This window comes from Gobius niger (assembly GCF_951799975.1).
Source record: "Gobius niger genome assembly, chromosome: 15".
NCBI classification, from domain to species: Eukaryota; Metazoa; Chordata; class Actinopteri; order Gobiiformes; family Gobiidae; genus Gobius; species Gobius niger.
Window position 1 is genome coordinate 13,725,409 of NC_136866.1, and position 8,288 is coordinate 13,733,696.

Below are 8,288 nucleotides of genomic sequence, written 5' to 3' on the forward strand. Positions count from 1 at the left end.
GCACCTCTGTAGGTTGTATCTCTGGACTTGTTGAGAGAGTGTTGTATTTTGATGGACTGTGTGATGGACGTGATAATACTAATCATTTTGACGCACACTCTTTACTTACCATTACCAGAACCAGTGTCCTTGCTTCCCCTTTTCAGATCAGATCAGCTGTCACTGTACAGTATATTAAAGACATACTGCATAACATGTAATCCATAAATGTAATAGATACGAAGCAATTTCATTACTGATCGGCTAACTTAACTGCAGGGTCATGAGCACCAGAACAATGAAAGTTTAAAGACCTTGTAAGCCTGTAAATTAGTTACAAATGTGGATAAAGATGTTTTTCCACATATGTCTGCTTTTACAATGTACAAAGGGATATATAAAGGGACAAAACAAATTTCATTCCACAAGATAAAAAAAAAACTAAATCAGATATAGGGCCTGCAATGCGAATACTATTTCACATTTTGAACTCTGTTGCTCTGCTGTGACATCACTCACAGGCCTATAGCAGAACAACATAACATTGTCAAATCTGAAAAGCACTGATTGAACTACTATCCTCCCTGCGCTGTTGTTTGTGACTTTCCTGCATTCGGGCACCTTTTTATGTTTGCGTGTACATCTTTTTGATATATTTTCTTGTTTGTCTGCAGCCTGTGTCATGCGTAGTGACGTTTGCATGCCTCTGGTCAGTGGTTGTGGTCAGAGCAGGTATGAGCGCGCACACTTCACATGGCCGAGTGGAATGCGGTGCTTGGAAAGAGTAGACTTTTTCCATTGGACGGCGAACTTGGACATTGCTTTTATTGTTGTTTCTCACACATTACCTAATTCACAGACCCCACAGATGGGCCGTGTTTCTGTGGTCTAAAAATACACTTGTGGATGATCGAATTGAGAGAAGGAGAGTTTTAGCAAAGGCGCAAAATGCATGTGCTGGTTCAAGTTAAAGAAAGGTTCGAACTTGATGACCTCACTTTCAAAATGCTTTGCTGGAGCCAATTTACAAAGGGGGGTGGTAAGGGGTGCGATCTCACCACTCTTTCTTGTAACATCTACTTAATAATCATAATGAAAAAGTCATAGATCTCGTACACTGCATGACCTAATAAAAGAGACCAGCTCAAAAGGCAGCTCAAAACCTCTCACTGCAACTATGTCATGTCGCCAGTGATCGAGATCAGCTGACTGAGTATACTGAATGGCCAAGTTATTCCAAGTCTGCCATTAAAGCTAGTGGCTGTGTGACGTTGTGGTGTGACTTTTCCGGCCAGACAGCACAGTCACCATCTGAGCCTGGCGTTATCATGTAAGATATTGTTGTGACGTCAGGGAGGGAAAATACATTGGTGGAATAACCCGGTCATTCAGTATAATCAGGTGGACAGATGACCTGATTCTTTTGGGCGCAGGATGTTGTTTTTACTGCTGTGCCCCTATACTAAATACTAGAAGTGGGTTAATTATGGCCTTTGTAATCAATGAATCATAAGTAATCGCATTTAAACATCACAGTTCGGCTTTACCTAAATCTAAAAGCTTCTGGACTGGAGAGCTTATTGGTTATAGGCCAGTGTAACGCCTCATTTGAAAGCTATACAAAACCCATCTTTTTCCTTTTGTTGTTGACACATTGTTGTCACTTTTAAGATGTTTATTTTTTCATTGCTTTTTTGTCACTTTTTTGCTGCGTCTTCACATTTTGGTCACCTTTTATTTGCTTTTTTTGGGTCGTTTTTTTGGTCTCTTCTTTGTTTGCTCTCATTCTGTTTTTTTCCGCTCATTTATTTTATTTTTCAAGAAGATTTAGATTTGGGTAAAGCCAAACTGGAGAAAATGTGCTCAGTTAGGTTTTTGGCTTTACGTCGCGTTCGTCCCTCAGCAATGCCTTGCAGCTAAAAGGAAACTTGTGCTGCTAAAAGTGTGATTCATTTCAGTTAACATTTTCGCGCTAAACCATATGTAATGAATTAATCGTAATTAATTGAGAAAAAAAAAGGCCTGGCCTGAGTATATATACGTAAAGGTGTCAGCTCAGACTTTTTGTAATCCAGCGGATCATTAATAACCCACACTGAAAAAAAACAAAGATAAGGAACCAAATGAGAACAATAACACAGCAGTTATTATTTGAATACGCAGTACAAGCAAAATATGCAAATTGTGCAGTGTTATGAAGTCCATACAGCTTCACTGGACCTGTTCTGATCATTTCAGTGCTTAAATTGCCATCAGTAATGGTGGATTTATGTTGACAATAGTCTTGCTGGTATCATTTGTTTATTTAGAAATCTTCACCCCCTCAACTTCACTTAAAAAGTTAGTACAAGTTCTGCAAAAGAAAACAATGAAACAATCATATATCAGCTTCATGGTGTAAATATTTTGCTATCAGCCCAACTCTAGCATCTGATGCAATATTCAGAAGTGGGTACAGTGTAGTGTCACATTTATATAAATCATTTTACTCAAAGTGAAGTAAAATGTTGTGGCCCAAGTAATTACTCATGTAAAAGTAAGCAAAAACAGTGCTTAATTTCACTAGAGTACTAGGTTTGTGAAGGCTGTCAGTTGTTATTGACTTTCAGATATAGTCAGCTGGATTGGGTTGATAGAGTGGAGGAGGTTTTGCCTTCACTTGTACAATGTTCACCTCTCAGGAGGGGGCAGAGTTTAAGTAGGTGTTGTAACCAGTCTTACATCTGTCTTACATCTGTCTACAGGAGTGAAAAGAAGTGTCTGATGTAGAGGAGAAACCGCCTCAGCTCATTCAACCCAGCCCAATAGATGATATTTGTAAGTTTCTGTAACTGTTTGAGGACAGACATAACATACAATATTGCCAAAACTGTGATATTTCCAATGAATGCACCATCTTTGATTATATTTTGCACTCTTGCACATAGAAGTGTTGGCCTTGAGTTTGCATGTTCCTCTGAGTACTCCCGTTTCCCCCATCAACCTAAAACATGCACTAAAATCCCCCAATAGGGACTCCTGCCCAAGATCCCGGCCAAAGGGGGGGGGAAATGGCAGTCGCTTATTTCTGGAGGAGAGGTTCAGGTCACAAAGGTTCTTTTTACTTTTGCACATTTACGTTTCGTTTCGACGGGAAAAATGTAAGCGGCAAAGACAATATTTGATCAAAGGAGCATCAGTTTGAGCAGAGACAAGAGCTTATATAATGTGAATTGGCTGGCTGGAGTGTTTGGCCTCACGGGGTAGTGTCCACGAGGAGCAGAATGTGCAGGGGACCCGGGGGGGACACGAGAGGGGACATGAGGGGACATGAGGAAACACACTGCACTGACCAAGCACTTTCCCGAATGAACTGAACGGCAGCAGAGAAAACAGTGTCATTAACGGAAGTGAAAATACAAAAACCTTATTTAAAGCCACACTGCGGGACTTTTTTGGTTATATGTTGCTGTGTCACTAGAGCAACCTGTGAGCAAAGGCACATCATGCTAATTTGAGGCCTAAAACATTCTTGTGGGTTCTTTAGTGGGAATTTCATAATCTAAAATACAATGGGAAAGTTATGAGTCAAGTTTAAGAAGACACTCACTGCCCTTTCATACCAACAAGCATGCATGAGAATAATATGTGCTTGCAAAAAAAACTTTTTTTGTGTGTATATTTTCCCATGTTTAGATTCATGTTACCATAGGTTCTTCTTCTATTGTGCAGCACATGTTGGTGCAGCAGACGCCAGTGCAGGGCCTCAGAGCCAACAAAAGCCGTCTCTCTTCTCTGTACTGTAGCATCTAATGAACACATTGAATTATTGCGCCATAAATACCCCAGCGTCTGAAAGTGTTCTCACGTGCAGAACAACACGTTTACCAGGATTGCGGTCTTTACATGTCGCTGCCTGGAACACAGCGGGTCTCAGCTCACTCTCTGCTCCATGTGTCTGGTGGCTGTCCTGTGTTTTTGTGAAAGTGACATCATCAATAGCAAAAGCTGGCACACTTTCACTTAGGATACATTTATTTACACAATATATTGATTTTTGTACATATTTGATTTGTTCCATAACCGGTGGTGTCATGCTACATTTGTTGTCACAGCTGCCCTGGAGTAGACTGATGGAAGTTAGACTGCCAATCTATGGCATTATGATGCTCTCACCTTCACCAGCAACTCATTCACTGCACCGTTCACCTGGGGTACGTAGTATTACCTCACAGTTTCCCATCCCAGCACTAATCAGACCCAACCAGCTTATAGCGAGAGATCCGCTGCATGTCGGTTGCATGTTGAGAAGACGTCTGTGTGGGAAAGCTGACTGTATGTTTACATTTGTTTCATAATCTTAATTCCCAGCTCCTCTCCTCCACGTCACAGCCACAAGTGACAGCGACACACACTCCTCTCTTATCTCACTGTGTACAGTCGCTTCATATCTTGTGTAGTTTTTATGAGCTTGCACTTCACAACATCCGAAAAGCTACTCCTTGTGGGAATTCCTTTCTCTGAAGGAGGATTTGTTTGGTGTGGGACAGAGTAATGAGCGGCTCCCGCAGCCTCTGTGTTGAATAATTGACTGTAAACACTCTGGGAATGTTAATTAAGCCTCTCACTCCACAAAAAAAATCTAAGAAGTGCTTCTGTGAGGCTGGAGTGACCTAAGGCAGCTCCATGGCTTCAAAACAAAGACAACGTAAAGACATAATTGTCCGCTGTAACAGAATCAGCCCTGGGTGACACTAGTCACTATCAATACAAGAACAAAATGCTTCTGGTTCTTATCATGCTACCCAGTCACGGGGACATCTATCGTTAATCATTTGATCCCCAAATCATTGCAAAAGCAATTTTCTAAGGAGATAAAGGAGGAAACAGTGGTGTGTTCCCCCCCATCAACTAAAGTTATCAGTTCAAACTCCATATGAGGACTGGTTTTGTGGCCCAAACTCCCCCAAAACATAGGTTCAGAGTTACCTGCAAAATACAAACATTTCCTTTACAGTGTGTGGTCGTGACAGAAAGGGTGTGCAGTATCACTGTGCATCTACAGTAGTTTGCCTGATGATGATGGGCAAAAAGCAAACTAAAATGCCCTTGTGTGTGATAACTACTGTATTTTCTGGACTATAAGTCGCTCCGAAGAAAACGTCGCACCAGCCACCCTAGTGCACTGTTAACAAGCCTCTCCCGGCAGCACGTTGTTCAAGCACCCATTTGCGAAATCGTTTCTCTTGATGTAGCCCCGATTAGCTTTTTTTGTTTCTTCATTGCAGTAAGGGTCACCTCTTTTCAGGCATTTGTGTTCATTCTTAGCAGATGCCTAGAGTGCCCTCTAGCGGCTGTCTGTGTGAACATGTGATGTTATATATTTTGATATATAAGTCGCACCACCAGGCAAACTATGAAAAAAGTGTGACTTATAGTACAGAAAGTATGGTACATTAAACTCCCAGTGGGCGCATATGAACAGGACACAAACCTAGCTTTTCCATGTGAACCTTTCATTACAGTCTAACTCTACCTCGGCTCGTAGGAAGTGTCTCCAAACAGACAATGACCGCGCAGCCCTTGAACCTTTCCTTTTAAAAATACTGGCTGGCTCCAACGCAGACAATACCAACCAGTGCCTCAATTTCCTGAAGTGAACACAACAAAAGCAGCAGATCTCTTCAATATAAAAGAGCAAATCCCCTGTAGATTCGACAGGTATGATTTGATCACATGAAGAATTTCTAAATTCCCTTCCTGATCCTAACATCAACAACAGCGCTCGTTCAATTTAGTTTGTTTCAACAATATCACATAAAACCGTGACCTTGAGTAAAGCCATGAAATAGGGAGAGCCAGTGGTCATGTTGAACATAGCTCTTTGCTCTTCCCAGTTATTGACGTCCTTAACTGAAAATATCAGCCTTGAGAGAAATTCCAAATTTAAAGAGAATTTCAAAGAGTCAGGTTTTCCGCAGTAGCAACAGGTGGACTCATGGGTTTGTCAGCTAATAAGTTATGCAAACCATGACGGTGATTTAAAAAGATAGAAAATAGGAAATGGCCAATCCCGACAGGCCATGATCATTGACTTGATTTAATTGTAGATTGCTGTTAACTTGGATGTGCTTAGCGTAGGCAGTTTGTTGATAAGTGCCATTCATAATGAGTACAGAGATGTACCTGTGAAAGCTGCATTTGCATTTTTATACCATGTTTAGGCTTATGAAAAGGTATTGGGAAACAATACAAACATTTCAAGGAGCTTAGCCTCATCTTCTACTGGGCACACCCAGCTGTACATCCTCACTGGTGTTGTCCTCGTATACATCAGGTATCATAAAAAGAGACGATTTTCTGCTTCCAGACTGAACCTCAAATAAGTCTGTGATCTCCTGAGTCCTGATTTGTGAATACGAAGATGATACACTTTGGGGTTACTGTCTGTATATATAAAACAATAATTGCCAATAGCTAGCATGATGTCCAATCTAATCTAAACTTATTTATGTAGCACATTTTAACAACTAGAACAGTTTCTAAAGTGCAGCACAGACAATGAAAACATTATAAAGCCATGCATTTCCTTTAGTTACTCTAGTCATCAATGAAGCAATAAAGTTTAGCTAAATAAAGGCAGTGCAAGTTTGGATGAGGGCCATGATATATTATGAGACCAGCCCTTTCATTCCTTAAAAAGAAACAAAAACATCTTAAAATCAACTCTAAAAGGCTTGTGCACAAAAACTGTAGTCTGATTGTGAAGGAATTAAAGTGCGCACGACTTGTTCAAAGGTTGTCCAAGGATAATGATAATGTGGTTTGCTTCATGCCCCTGCTAAATGTGCTGTGAAGTGCAAACAATAGCAAATAATGGACACATGCATCCGATTTGTGTTTTAAATTTTGACAACATGGCAGCATCCCCCTGTAGCTGAAGCATAAGTCGGATTCACACATAGACTCAATCAGGCGTTGTACGTCGAGTGAAGTCTGAGCTGAGGCAGTGGCCGTAGAAAATGTGCCCGAGTGTCTGTATACATGCACTGTTTGAATTTGGCCAAGACAACACACAAAGCTGTTGCTAAGATAGAAGTTTCACCGCTGAAGAAATGCAGTGTTTATGCAAGGCCGTTTTGGTGCTACCTCCGTGGTGATGCCCTGGCCGACGATCAGGTCCCTCTTGGCCAAGGGCTGAATGAAACTACGTGTGCATCGCAGGCAAAATACCGTTGGTGTGAGTTTCAATTTAACTTTAAACAGGAATATCACTCAGTAATTCTTCTTTATGACTCCTGACCTATTGGTTGTGACATGCATATATATAAATTTAGTTGTCCGAAGCACAAAAGCTGTCTCATAATGAAGCAGAGGGGCCCTCACTGCAGCCTCTTAACACTCGGGACACTACATCACTGGAACAAAGAGGCTTTCATGAGCGCTAGGCTAACCCAAACGTCAAAAAGACACACACGGCCAGATTGTGGTACACTTTCTTTTCCCATTTTCATTTGCCTCACGCTGCAAAGACTCAATGCGATGCTGAGTTCAATACCCATATTACATAAGGCGGTGATTCAGCACCTAAAGCATCAATATTGTGTTTTATCCATGCTAATGTGTTTAGGAGATGTCCTCTGTTGGATTGCTGTCTCTGAATAGGAGTGGACAATACTTCACAGTGAAGGCAATTTAAGTGCTGAAACTAAGGAGGGGAGACAAGGTTCAGAAGTGGAGTTGAAACTGAGAGCTTACATCTATTGAAAACCAAAGAGATGTGAACCCGATGATGCAGAGGGTAGAGCTGCATCGAGGCCAGAGAGTTTGCAACATTCTCCAACATTTAAGCCCTTTTTGTAAAACACAGACCAATGAAACATAGACCGTGTTTTATTGTTTGAAAACCAAAAAGCCGTGCACTTATTTGGTGTACATTCTCGTAGCTCTGTGCTGATTCATAAAGTGTGGAGCACAGTAAAAGTGAATCAGGGATTCATTAGGAGAGCTGTTCAAATTGGTTTGTTTTATAGAATTAGTCACTGTGCTTTACACCGGGATAATTGTTATAAATATGGAAAAAGGCTGTAACTCAAAATGAGGAACTTGTAGTCTGCCTTCATGAAACCCCGTCCGTCTAACATTCACCACACACACACCCATAATCTCCCCATTGTCTTTCTATAGGCCTCCTGCCGGGCTGCTCCATCCACTCCAGAATATCTCAATCGGATTTCCCTGATGCAAACAGTGAGGAAGAGCAACGGTCTACATAAATCTAAAGGTAATGTTTCAGTAGTTCTCATGCACATTGGCTTCCTCGTTTATCG